The sequence below is a fragment of the Stegostoma tigrinum genome, chromosome 6 (assembly GCF_030684315.1).
Source record: "Stegostoma tigrinum isolate sSteTig4 chromosome 6, sSteTig4.hap1, whole genome shotgun sequence".
Taxonomy (NCBI): Eukaryota; Metazoa; Chordata; class Chondrichthyes; order Orectolobiformes; family Stegostomatidae; genus Stegostoma; species Stegostoma tigrinum.
The window spans coordinates 28299073-28313244 of record NC_081359.1 but is presented as its reverse complement, the minus strand read 5'-3'; the positions used below and the strand labels follow the sequence as shown (position 1 = coordinate 28313244).

General features: G+C 40.8%; 1 protein-coding gene across 2 annotated transcripts in view; it reads right to left on the bottom strand.

Annotated features, from left to right (window-relative positions):
- Nucleotides 1-14172, bottom strand: part of slain1a (SLAIN motif family, member 1a) — a 105180-nt gene that overhangs the window by 90238 nt on the left and 770 nt on the right. The gene's annotated exons all lie outside the window — the stretch shown is intronic.

The following is a 14172-nucleotide window of genomic DNA, read 5'->3' as shown; positions in this document are numbered from 1 at the left end:
TACACCCTCAGGTCATATGCTCATAATATCATCCATTGTATTACAGCATATCTCATAGTCATACTGGCCATGAGATGAACACATCTCTTTCTCCAAAGATGAAAAGGACCCCAATCACATACACATGATTGTATATAGGCACATCATATTTCAATAATGATAGAAACAGATACACAGATTTTACAAAACAAACTAACTTCAAATGTAATGCTTTGGAGGTTTGACAATTTATTCATATTTGGTCATTTATTACCTATCTGGAGAGGTATACATTGATTCCTGTTATACTTGTTTGATAAATTGGTTGCCTTGCTACTTGTTGTTGTGACTCAATGCCCTTGGACAATCACTGCCAACAAAGTGTTTTTCCTTCCTCTTTTCACGCATGTAAAGTGTGTCATACACTGTGCTAAGCTGGCTTCTGTCCCTTCACAATGTAGCACCAATGTCAGTAATTTTCACTTGCATGTGTGGGCTGACTGCACATTCTAGGAATATTTGATATTCAACTCACATTTCTGCCTAGTACACAGATTTGGTAGTTTTCTGTTTGCTTGCTCATCGTGTATCACTTTCATTCTCCTGTATCTTTGAAAAAGAATATTCTTTATCTTGGAATGGCTACAAAATTGGCTGCTCGAAAAGGTCTATCACACTTGTCTTCCGAGCCTAAGTTGTACTGGGGATGGTAACACCCTATCCATTGGTGCTAGACAAAAAAATGTAGCAGCGCAAGGTAAAAACCTTGACTTGTTACTCAACTGTACAAAATCAAACAGCATTAACTATGTACCATGCGTTCTGCTAGACCATTTGAGCATGGATAACGAGGTGATGACAGGTTGTGGGGCAATCTCCAGTTAGCAGACATTTCTTACGATGGTTTGCCAGGGACATCAGACACATTCTGTTCTGGGATACCAAAAAGATTGAGGATAGCACTCCCCACAATGACATTGCTCCTTATATTGCCAAGCTAATGAATACTATGAAAATTTCTCTAAATTGCATGTGATCTTCTCCATGCATTGTGAACAGGTCTGTTGCCATTTTCATCTAAGGAGCAGATGGAACACTTTGTGGATGTAAAGGCTATACCTCTGCTGCTGGGTTTGATATATTTGGTATGTTATGCCTGTATTCATGAATCATTAAATATCCTGATTCATCCCTGGCCATGTGCTAGGACATTCAATACTACGTGGCTCTGATGAAACTTGGACATGATATCTTTGCATTAAATCTTTGCTACCAGGGCTTGTTCACTCTTGAAAATAGCTTGTCATGAAATAGCAAATTAGCCCTTGTGTGACAAAATTGAGCAAATCCTCTCAGGTACATCTTAAATACCATCAGAGGACAATGATCTTTTCCAAGTATTGGAGTTGCTCATTTTCAGCAGTTGCTGACTGCAATTGTTCACACTGATTCTGGTCAAACTCTAAAAGATCAACCTTGAGAGCAACTTTAGCATCGTCCTCTGCACCATCAACATATAGATCAAGAGGAATATCTTGGTCTTAGTGTGAGTTGGGTAATCTGCACAAATGTGTCAGATGTAGTCATCACAGTACCTGACTTGTGTTTCACTTCAAGGTCATATCCGTGCACTGTAAGTCTCAAAAGAAATGAAACTGGATGATCGCCTGGCATCGACCTAGGCACTGGAAAAGACAACAGCAGAAACAGTTGCATCAACCTGCAAAGCCCTCTTCACCAACATCTGGGGGTTAGTGCCAAAAACTGGGAGAGCTGTCCCACAGGCTAGTCAAGCAGTAGCCTGATATAGACATAATCACAGAATCATACCTTACAGACAAAATCCCAGACACCACCATCACCATCCCTGGATATTTCCTGTCCAACCAGTCGAATAGAACCAGCAGAGGTGGCGGCGGTGGTATACAGTCAGGAAGGTGTTGCGCTAGGAGTCCTCAACGTTGACTCTGGACCCCATGAAGTCTCATGGTTCAAGTTAAATGGGGGCAAGGAAACCTCCTGCTGATTACTACACACCGTCCTCCCTCAGCTGATTTTGAACAACACTTAGAGGAAGCACTAAGAATAGCAAGGGCACAAAATGTACTCTGGGTGGGAGATTTCAATGTCCACCACCAACAGTGGCTCACCAGCAGTACTACTGACTGAGCTGGTCAGGTCCCAAAGGACGTAGCTGCTAGACTGGATCTGTGACTGGTGGTGAGGGAACCAACAAGAGGGAAAACCATACCTGACATCATCCTTACTTATCTGACAGCTACAGCTGCAACTGTCCATGTGTCGGAAAAAGCGACCATCGCACAGTCCTTGTGGAGACGAAGTCTCACCTTCACATTGAGAACAACCTCCATCGTGCTGTATGGCACTATCACCATGCTAAATGGGACAGACTTCACACAGATCTAGCAACACAAGGCTGGGCATCCATGAGGTACTGTGGGCCATCAACAGCAGCAGATCTGTACTCCAACACAATCTGCAACCTCATAACCCGACATATTACCCACTCAACCGTTACCATCATGCCAGCGGATCAACTCTGGTTCAATGGAGAGCGCAGGAGAGCATGCCAGGAGCAGCACCAGGTATACCTGAAGATGAGGTATCAACCTGGTGAAGCCACCAAACAGGACTACATGCATAAGCAGCAAGTGATAGAGAGAGCTAAGCGATCCCACAACCAACAGATCAGATCTAAGCTCTGTAGTCCTGCCACATCCAGTCGTGAATGGTGGTGGGCAATTAAACAACTTACTGGAGAAGGAGGCTCCACAAATACCCCATCCTCAATGATGGAAGAGCCCAGCACATCAGTGCAAAAGATAAGGCTGAAGCATTCACAGCAATCTTCTGCCAGAAGAGCTAAGTGGGTGATCCATCTCAGCCTCCACCAGTGGTCCCCTGCATTAGATATCAGTCTTCAGCCAATTCAATTCACTCCACATGATATCAACAAACAGTTGGAGACACTGGATACTGCAAAGGCTACAGGCCTTGACAACATTCTGGCAACTGTACTGAAGACTTGTGCTCCAGAACTTGCCGCTCCCCTAGCCAAACTGTTCAAATACAGTTACAACACTGGTATCTCCTTAACAATGTGGAAAATTGCCCATGTATGTCCAGTACACAAAAAGCAGGACACATCTGATCCAGCCAATTGCCACCCTACAGTCTACTCTAGATCACCAGTAAAGTGGTGGAAGGTGTCTGCAACAGTGCTATGAGGCAGCACTTTCTCAACAATAACCTGCTCAGTGAAAACATAGTGTGGAGCTGGGGGAACACAGATGGCCTCTGATGTTGCCTGGCCTGCTGTGTTCCTCCAGCTCCACACTGTGTTATCACTGAGCAAGTTATTGTTGAGAAAGCACAGCTTCATAGCACTGTTGATGACACCTTCCATCACTTTACCGATGATCTAGAGTAGACTGTGGGGTGGTAATTGGCTGGATTAGACGTCTCCTGCTTTTTGTGAGCTGGAGGAACACAGATGGTCTCTGATGCTGCCTGGCCTGCTGTGTTCCTCCAGCTCCACACTTCATTATCTCTGACTCCAGCATCGGCAGTTCTTACAAACCTGCTCAATGAAGCCAAGTTTGGGTTCTGCCAGGGCCAGTCAGCTCTTGATCTCATTTCAGCCTTGGTTCAAACATGGTCGAAACAGTTGAATTCCAGAGGTGATGTACATACCTTTCAGGATGCATAGTGGTAATATGTTGGCACCAACTCCTGTGTCGATTTTAGCTTTTGGAATGTACTGTCCTGTCTTTTCAGGACAGATGATATGAATGGTTGCAAAAGTTTCAGATTGCATTACACCATTGCCATAGTGTGTGAAGTTTTCGAAATGGAAAACTTGGTCATCTTATGAGATATTCTGTTTGCTTGGCTACTCTGAATAACATTGACGTGTTCGCATTACTGCACCTTATCTTATGATACAATTATGATGTAACAAGCACATCTCTGAAAAGCATATTGACATGCTACAATGAGACATAATATAACAGCCAGATAACTTAAAATGCTCGGGTTCATTTCAATAGCCTGTGTGATGGGCTTTAAATGGCAAGTTCACACTATTGAAACCATTTCAAAAACTTACAAACTATGGAATCAAATGTAAATTATATTTGGTGCCCTTCTTTGGTGCAAATCTTAACCAAATCTGAAAAGAACATTCGTTTATATAACACTTTTTGGAAGCTCACATCATCTCAAGGCATGAGCTAATTAAATACTTTTGTAAGCATACTCATTTTTACAAAGTAGAAGACACTTAAGTCAAGTTTTATACAGCACAATTGCAGAAACTGCAGGGTTGTAATGGTTAGATAGTCTGTATGCTAGTAACATTTATTGGAAGGAGAAATTCTTTGTTCTTCCTCTTACATTACAATACTGACTTCAATTCAAAAGTATTTAACAGGCTATAAAGCACTTTGGGTTATTCCATGGTCATGACAGGTCTTAAACACATGCACGTTGTCCTTGTTTCAATTCGTGCCGTAAGATGTTTTGCAGCTACATGAGAGAACATCACATCAAAAAGACAACTTCAGCAGTGCAGCCCTCCCTTAGTGCTGCACTGGAAATGACAGTTTTAGCTAAAGTTTGTGAATATTGTACAACTGAAATCTCCTTCAAAATTTCCGTGATTAGTTCTTCATTTAAGATACAATAAGTGTCGATATAATTGTATAGTTTTAGTTACATTACAAGTTTAAGAGTATTTGTTGCATGATTGACATAAGCTGGAATCAAAATGTTATATACTACTATGCTCCAAAAGAGCTCCTACTTGATTAATGCCTCAAACCGCACATGTGGAATCTGACTGAACTGGGCATCAAAAGATTCTGCTTGCATTCTTGGAGACAGCTGAATTGTGGTCTCCATTCTAAAACTCGGTCAAAAAGGTCTGCTACTATTCTGACAAAAGTTGCTTCAAAATCGTTTAAATTCCATTTGACAAAATTCATACTTTCCCTCGTCCACCAGAATGGCATTGCTATTTTTGTTAAAATTAGGGAAGCAGGTTTAAAATGAAAAGTGCAAAGAAACACTTTGAAGAAAGCAAATAGGGATAACACATGCTGTACCAATTAAAAAATCCCAGATGAGATGAAGGAAAAAGCTTTGTGGTTCAAATAGTCACGAAATAGGTATTTCATTTGGAAATTTGAAAACCATTTCCTGGCCTCAAAAATCTAAATTTCTACTCGGTGTTGGCAGTTCTTCTATAACTGGTCCTCTCCTTCTTTCCCACTCTCAGGTCACTCTGTGCTTCTTTCACTTACTGTCTCCTATTGTTTCTTTCATTTCTGGGATGTCACTTGATGTTTCTCCCCACCCTGCTAACCCAATACTTCCATTTGTATATTCTTTATTATTTTTCATTCCTTTTGTTCATTCTAACAATGAACCGCTATCAAATATATTCCTTCATGCCCAAAAAATTTACTGCACATAGCAGCTCCCTAGTTTTATACTTGGCTCTCTTTGAAATAAAGGACAATATTTAATTGCCTTCCGTGGTTACCCGTTGCATTTGCATGCTAGCTTTTTGTGACTCATGGACGAGGATTCCCAAATCCCACTATTCAGTAGCTTTCTGCAGTGTTCCTCCATTTAAATAATATTTAGCTTGATACTCGTTTTGCAGAAGGTCTGAAGATCAGTCCACACCAAATCCCCAACAATTACTGTGATAATTGCAGGTGATAGAAACAGTTGGAACTGGGGGAAGTGTGGCAGAGGCTTCCTTTGTCAGCAATTGATCATTTGTGAGAACTCTCGCCTCAAAATCATCTGGTTATGGGTTCAAGCCCCAAACGAAAGATTTGAGCAAAACCCAAGCCTGAGACTGCAGTAGAGCACTGAAGAAGCATGATCTTTGTCCAAATTGCCACCTGTAGATAACTGAGGTCCTGCCTTCCATCCTGAGTATCCCATGACACAATTAGAAGTGAAAGGTAGTTCTGTTGGCTGTTCTGGTCAGATCCCTCAATCAGAATTGCTAAAAGGGTTTCTGTGGCACAGTGATCTTGTCCCCTTCAAAAACTTCAAAACCAAAAGGTCCAGGTTCGAGTCTTGCTTACCCTGGAGTAATGTCCAAAAAAGCTGACTAAAAATAATTTTTCAAAATTGCTCAAAACAGGTAATCTGGTTGTTGGCACATTGTTATTTCTGGGAGCTTGCTGTGTGCCAATCAGCTCCCACTTTTCCTTCATCACAACACTGAGCTCACAGCTTATCTCATCATCCACTGTTCCACTTTCTTGCCTTTTCCCCAAACTCTTAGTTCCCTTACTAATTAAAAACTTCTCCATCTCAGTCTTGAATATTGTTAATTACCCGGTCTTGACAGCCCCAATGGTAGAGAATTCCATAGGTTCACTACCCTCAGAGAAGAAATCTCTCCTCTTCTCTGTGTAACACGGGTGGCCTCTTCTTTATAGGCCCTGGTCTTAGATTCTCCTTAGGAAACAACCACTTCACATCTATCTGTAAAGTCCCTTAAAAATCTTCTGTTTTAGTTTGTTTCAAGTCTCCAGCATCCACAGTTCTTTGCTTTTTATTATTACTGGTTCAACCTACTTCCCATCATAAGATAGATTCTCCATACACAGGGTCTCTGGACTGCCACCAACATCAGTATATCTTTCAATAGATAAAGGCCCCAAAACTGATCACAGTATTCTAGCTAAGATCAGACTAGAGCAGTGTATAGTTTTAGCAAATTGCCCCACAAAGCTAGCATTCAATTTGCCTTCCATGTTGATCCACTGCATTTGGAATATTTTGAGATTCACGGACAGGGATTTCCAAATCCCTCTGTTCTGTGGCTTTCTACAGTATTTCTCCATTTAAGTAATATTTAGCTCTTCTATTCTTCTTGCCAAATTTCATAATCTCATTTTTTTTTCACATTAATATATTCCATCTGCCAAGCTTTTGCTCAGTGACTTGACTTGTCTATACCCTCTGCAGATTCTGTGTCATGCTTATTACTTGGCTCCCCATCTATTTTGTGCCAACCACAAATTTGGCAGCAGTACATTCACTTTCCCCATCCAAGTCATTAACATATATTGTAAATAATTATGGCCCTAGCACTGATCCCTATGGCACTTCACTAGATATAGATTGTCATACTGAAAATGTCTCCCTAATCCAGACTCTTTGACTTCTACTAGTTAGCTAATCCTCTATCCATGCTAATGCACTACCTCTAACACGATGAGTCCTCATCTTAGCAAGGAGCCTAATGCACAATACTTTTTCAAAAACACCTTCCGAAAAGATAAAGTTATGGTTGACAAGCTTCAAGAAATGGAGCTATAGCCAAGGTATGGTACCAATCATGGATGTTCAAGTATTTTTTTGTGGAAAAGATCCTTTCCTTGAGTAGAAATGCCTCCTAAATGCCATTAATAATTTACAATGTTGGGGGAAATAATTCATTAAAACTACTAAACCACGAGGCAACTCACAACTATGCTTTAGAGGTCAATTATGGACAGCAATAATGCTGGCCTTCCAACTATCTTCACATTCTACGAGTTTTTGTTTCAAGTTGCAGATTTTCAAATTTGAGATGGCCTTGGACCCATACATAGCAAGGAAATAGCCCTTAAATGCATAATTGTTTCAAGGATGCCTGACAGAAATTTCAAAGAGCTTGCTTCAATGGCAAAGAGATTTTCTTGGATAACAACAAAAAATGTGAAGTCCTGGTGAGACTTGTCCTGGGTGAAGCCCCAACAGAAAAGCAGTTAGGACCTGGTCCATGTGGCTGGTGTACACAAAGGAGAACCACAGGTTGAAGAGATGGAAGATGAAGGCAGTCAATATACAATGTAGACACAAAGAAAACCGACAGGCACAGAAGGAAGAGCACGGAATCTTTGTGGAGAAACAGCCATCTCTCAGGAGATTATTTTTCCTGTTTGGCAGAAATGAGAATCTTGGAGGTACTGTAAAAGCTGGTTAAAAAGGTTTAAAATCTTGGAAGCTTTATAACTAGGTCACAGATGCTAAACAACTGTGTGATTTCCCAAATGTGACCAAACCATAAACTAGAGTATTATCATTATTGGGTTACTGAACAGGAACTCTAGAAAGTTACCATCTGAAAACACAGGCCCAAGAAAGAGAGAAAGTTCGCAGAACTTGTTGATGGCAATTGTATCCGTGAAACCAAATGTGAAAGCTGCTGTTGAGGACTCCTAACCCAACCTACTTTTGTAAAAAACTGCACATTGTGTAACTGTGTACCTATGGGGTACAACATTCATGCAGGGAATGAAGTAAATGCATGTGGCTAAGTAAAATATATCTTTGATTTACTGACTCTTTAAAGTGACACTTTATTTGATGTATCATTTACCTATTTATTTGATGTGAAATTTGCATTATGACTCACTTTGAGGTAAATGCTACAACAAAGTGAGATCTTGTTGTTCATTTAAACAGTTGAGAATCATTTCATAAATTTGGTTATTTTGCTTTCCTGTCTGTTAAAATGCCTCTCTGATTTTCTAAAGAATTGAAAATGTGTTTTTGCTCCCTGATAGAACAGAACAGCTAAATCACAAGATGAATACTATTAGATTAAAGTCTAAAATAGTTAATAGCTGTTCAGCGTATATATGACTTTGTTCCTCCAAATTTGTCACAGTGGGGGAAAAAATGAATATTTATTGTTACAGATTTGTTGCAGATGCCGAGAACTTATTTTAATGATCAATTTAAGGTTTCATAATTTACATTTGAAAATCAGACAACTGAGCATAGGTGTCCCAGTGCAGCTCACCAGACAGGGGCCTCATTGGTCAGAGAAGTCATGATTGCAAAGGTCATGGGCGCCAATGGCCGAAGGACCCGCATTATTTGTGGGTTCCCCACTGGAGCCCAGTTTCTGACCTAAAAATGGTAAATGGCTTCCAAGCCAAGTCACAGGATTGCCACTCCCCTTCTGTCTGACTTCCACATTTTAACTCAAGATGCTATTCCCTGAAATGAGTAAGCTTAACTAAATGACATAAACAGAAGCTTGTTCCAAAAAGCACAGAAATATGCTGAGCAAAACCTCAGAAGTGTAACACCTCCATTTTGAATTTTCCAAAATCATAATCTCAAACACTCAAACTGCTAACTTGCATCATACTGTGACTCATGTGGTCCTGGAAACCTGACTGAGGTTGCCCACACTGTAGCACTATAACAGACAGCATCCAAGCTGCACAACTACAATCTTCCATCATACATTACCCAGGCTCATGATTTATTAAAAGAATAATTAAAAAGAGCAAATCCTCACTTGTTTAAACAACATTGATCATTCATATTGGAAAGCAGGTATGGCTGAACATCCTCGAAACCTGTATTACAGGTTGCTGTTTTTTAAACTACGCCATTTTGTTCAAACAAGTTATTGAGACATAATGAAACAAAACAACATTGATTTGATGGAAATTCATTTCGTTCACTACATCTGGGAACCTTCATTTAAAAGGACTGAAAATAACTGACTTTATCCTAAGAGTAATATACTTGTGACTTTTATACTGTATCGTGCTTGGTTCTGTTCAATAGTACTTCAATTCAGACACGGTTTGTTCATGACTCTCAACTAAGCTTCAGGAAATGTAATATAATCAGTACTTTCGTAAAGGACGTGAGAGACATTACTACAGATTTTGTGAATGATAGCACCCAATCATCAGGAGCAATGTGGAGAAAATTACAAAGATCCATTAAAATCAGATGCCTGCCCATGTAACACATTATCCAATATTCTGATCAGTTTAGTACCATTTCAGGAACAACCACGGTCATGATATGCAGTTATGAAAATTTCTCAGTGATTACATCAAGAAAACAATCAGCTATTAAAATACTAAAATCACAATCAGCTTGGCTCAGTGGTACCAATTGCACCTTCTGATTTGAGCCATAATGGGTTGAATTGTCCAAACCAACAGCAGAATGTATTATCTGGAATAGAGGCCACTACTGGGGCAATACTGCAGCATCAGAAGTGTTTAGCTCAGGTTCATTTCTTGGGCAGGAACAAGGAAAACTGGCAGCCAGCTCATCCAGGAGTTGTTAAAGAGCAGCTCAATTATATTCTAATGATCATGCCAAAGAAAACAGCAGGAAGCAGCTAAAAATAGGCTACAGGAGGACCCAAGGAACACTTGACGAAACAAGGATATCATGGGAAATGAGGCTAATCTTCTAAGATTTGGAGGACTAAGTCAGGGAAGGCCCACAGTTTCTTTGTGGGACACAGAGGAGCATTACAGCATCTTCTGGTTCAGACATCTTCTGGTTCAGAAAAATAATGTAAAAGCTTATTTAGTTGGGTGCCTAATTGTCGCTTGTCACTCATGCTTTTGGGTACCTTATCCTATCAGCAACTTGATTATATTAAATTTTAACAGCATTTAACTGTTACTGAATGATGAGATTTATTTCTCCTGGTCAGTGTGTGGTGATGAGATTTATTTCTCCTGGTCAGAGTGTGGTGATGTGCTGTTAGGAGCATAACTATGTTCCCAGCCAATTTTCATACAGCCATTTGAAAAACGTACCTTATAGCTTACAAGGCAGGAAATCCACCGGAAATTGAAAAAGTACATTTAAAGGATTACTAACATGTTTCACAATCATCAGGCACTGTGGAATGCAGAATGTTTTTTTGTGACACCAGGAATATTACGAGAAGCCAATAATACTATAACCCAACTGCTGTTCTGCCGCTTTATTAAACTTTGGGTTAAATTTCATATTTTTTGGCTAAGGGCCATTTGTGTCAAATTTTTTGGAGGGTTTCACGCTGCAAGGTCTAATGAGTTTTCTCACTGCACGTTACCAAACTGAATGTATTAACTACTTTCCCGACTCCTACAGCATCCGTCTCATCTGATTCTAATCGTATCTTACCAGCTGTCATTCCCAGAACAATCCAGAATTGACTGGCATCCCCTGTGCTGGCAGCATCTTTAAAAGACCACTGCCAACCAGACATGCACTATCAGTGTAGAGCTGCCCTGCACGGTTCCTGACATGTCCCCTGGACATGGCACACAAGGGAAATTTTGCAGGCAGCAATCTGGAAGTTCTGCTGGTTCGGGTGGCACACAGGCAGGATATCCTTTTACGCAAGATGGCAGAGAAGGTCACAACGCCAACACGCTGTTAGGTTGCCGCCCAGGTCAGTACAGACTCAGCCATTATGTAAACCCAACAATGTAGGAAGAAAGTCAACTCTGATACTCTCTGATACTTTACACTCACTATCTCTGTTACTACATCCTCCTCCGGCCAAGCCACCAACACTACCACTTAGTATTACCTTCAACATCTTCCTGCACTCACTGTCACCCAGCCGAACACTCGACACCATAAACCTTGAATGTCCTCTGCTCTGCCTGTTCACTCACTCTGAACACCACCATCGCTGCACCAAGTATAACAGCTGGAACATCCACTTTCATCTCCCTTTAAACCTGTCTATTTCTCATTCCAGGAAGAAAACATCCCACAATATACAATAAGAATCAAGATGAATGGTGGATTGCCCAACATTCAGCTCCTGAAGAGTGACAGATGGGGTTTAATTTGGATAATTGTGAGGTATTGTATTTTAGTAAAACCAACAAAGGCAAAATGTATACAATTAAAAGTAGGGCCTTGGTGACTGTCATAGAACAGAGAGACCTAGGGGTTCAGATACATGACTGAAGTTTGCATTAATTATAAATAGGGTGATTAAGCAAGCATTTAGTATGGTTGTCTTCATTATTCAGACCTTTGAATAAAGATGTTGGGACATATGCTGAAGTTGCACAGGACGTCGGTGAGGTCTCTTCTGGAGCACTGTGTCCAGTTCTGGTTGCCCTGTTACGGAAAGGATACTATTAAGTTGGAGAGGATTCACAAGAGAGTTACCAGAATGTTGTTGGGAATGGAGGGTTAGAGTTATACGGAGAGGCTGGATAGACTGGGACCTTTTTTTCACGTAGGAGGTTGAGGGTGACTTTTAAAAGATTTATAAAATCATGAGGGGTAGAGATAAGGTAAATGACAAGTGTCTTTTTCCTAGGGTGGGTGATTTCAAGACTAGTGGGCATAATTTTAAGGTGACAGTAGAAAGACTTTAAAAAAGACATGAGAGGCAATTTTTTAACGCACAGTGTAGCTTCATGTGCGGAATGAACTTACAGAGGAATTGGTGGATGCGGGTAAGTTACAACTTTTAGAAGACATTTAGATAAGTATGTGAAAAATAAACACTTGGAGGGATTTGGGTCAAGACAGCCTTGAGCAAAGGCTATCCCCCTTCACTTTACTGAGGGCTGCTGACAAGCAAGACAAGCTTCCTGGCTTTATGGCTGTGCTAAAAGGCAAGACAATACACATTACTGTGAGCCTGGTATCTCTAGCTGAGGGGGCAAAGTATACTAAGGCAAGGCAGGGATGTTATGAGCATCCAGGTAGTCACAGAGTGAAGGAGTGCTATGACAAGTAAGGGGACAGGCCAGAGATACAGCCTGGTCCAGTCCACAAAATAGTTGTGTGTCCCTGAGCACACCATTACAATAATAGCTGCTGGTGCCACTCAAGATGCAGCATTAAGTGCAGAAGCAATTGTGGATCGAGGAAGTCCAATGAAGCTTCTCAGAAACTGGGCATGTTAACTGTCAACGTACTTAGATGTGGGGTACATGTGTCCAGTGCCCATGGAGTGTGCACTGTGTTGGTGGTACAGACGTCCTCTGGAACAAACACTGAGCTTAAGTTGCTGTCTTCATTGTGCTTTGTAAGGTAGAATATTAATGAAACCATTTCTGCTATTAATAAGGTACTTTACAAGCTTCAAACTGCCCTAATTTGCCGCTTGCCACTGCCTTTGCAGACACTCTCTTCCCCACTCAACAGATACAATGAGTTGCTCCCAACATCAAGTTGGGCCTCAGCAGACTTCTCACACAATCCGGTCATAAATCTGAACATAACCCATGTCATTCAGGCCACTATGAGATTCCGCTCATGATATTTCAACAACTTTGCATGCTTATTATATTGATGATGCTATAGGGCATTTATGTTAATGTTTGATGACACTGAAGCAACTGAGTGTAGTCACTATTGTGTCTTTGGGGAAAAAAAGCAAGTCAAAACAATACAGGTGTCGACAAAGCAAACTAATGCAAAATACAGGAACAAAACAAAGTTGCTGGAAAAGCCCAGCAGGTCTGGCAGCATCTGTGAAGGAAAAAACAAAGTTAACATTTCGGGTCCAGTGGCCCTTCCTCAGAACTCAAATACAGCGCAAAATACGAGAATGGTTTAGAATCTTCCAGATAAGTATGCAACATCAGTTATTTTTGATCACTGGAATTGAGGGCCGAGAGCTCATTAAAGGATTCCTATATTCTCACTTTCCACTATTTCTAGCATTCTCTAGTCAACCTTAAAATCTGTCCCTGTAGGCTTGTAACTCACAGGAACTGTTAAAATACTATTTTCAAATACAATGACTAGCAAACCACTGCCCACACACAATAATTTTAGGTTATATTTAAATTTTTAATGTAAAAGCTAAACTCGTAAATAACAAATTTGATTTTCACTATGGTTACTGACCTTTTCAGATTAACAATCAAGCAGTATTGAAAGATCAGAAAAATACACTTTAGACCAGCCAACCTAAATCTATGGCAGGGTGAAACTGCTTTATTATTAAACAGAGTCTCATGTCAATTGGCCAATGCCTATAAATTATAACAGGCAAGTGGTGAAAGACAAGAGGTGTACACAGTGTGCACTGGTGACACAAACATAAGGAGAAGTCTTGCGCAATTTAACAAAGTAGAAATGGCAACTTCTTGTCAAATGACGCTGACAGATATAATGAATGGTAAGGAGAAGTTAGGGGGAGGGAGGAAGGGGATGGGAGTGACAGAGAGAGTGAGGATGGGGGTGTGAATACATTGGCCAACTGGGGGGAAGATGAGGAGCAGAATGGGGAAAAGATGAGGAGGAAGACAGAAGAGAAGATTATGAGGATGAAGAAGGAGGACTGGGAAGAAGATGAGGAAGAGGAGGAGGACAGGGAGGAAGAGGGCTGGGGAGATGATGAGGAGGAGGACAGGG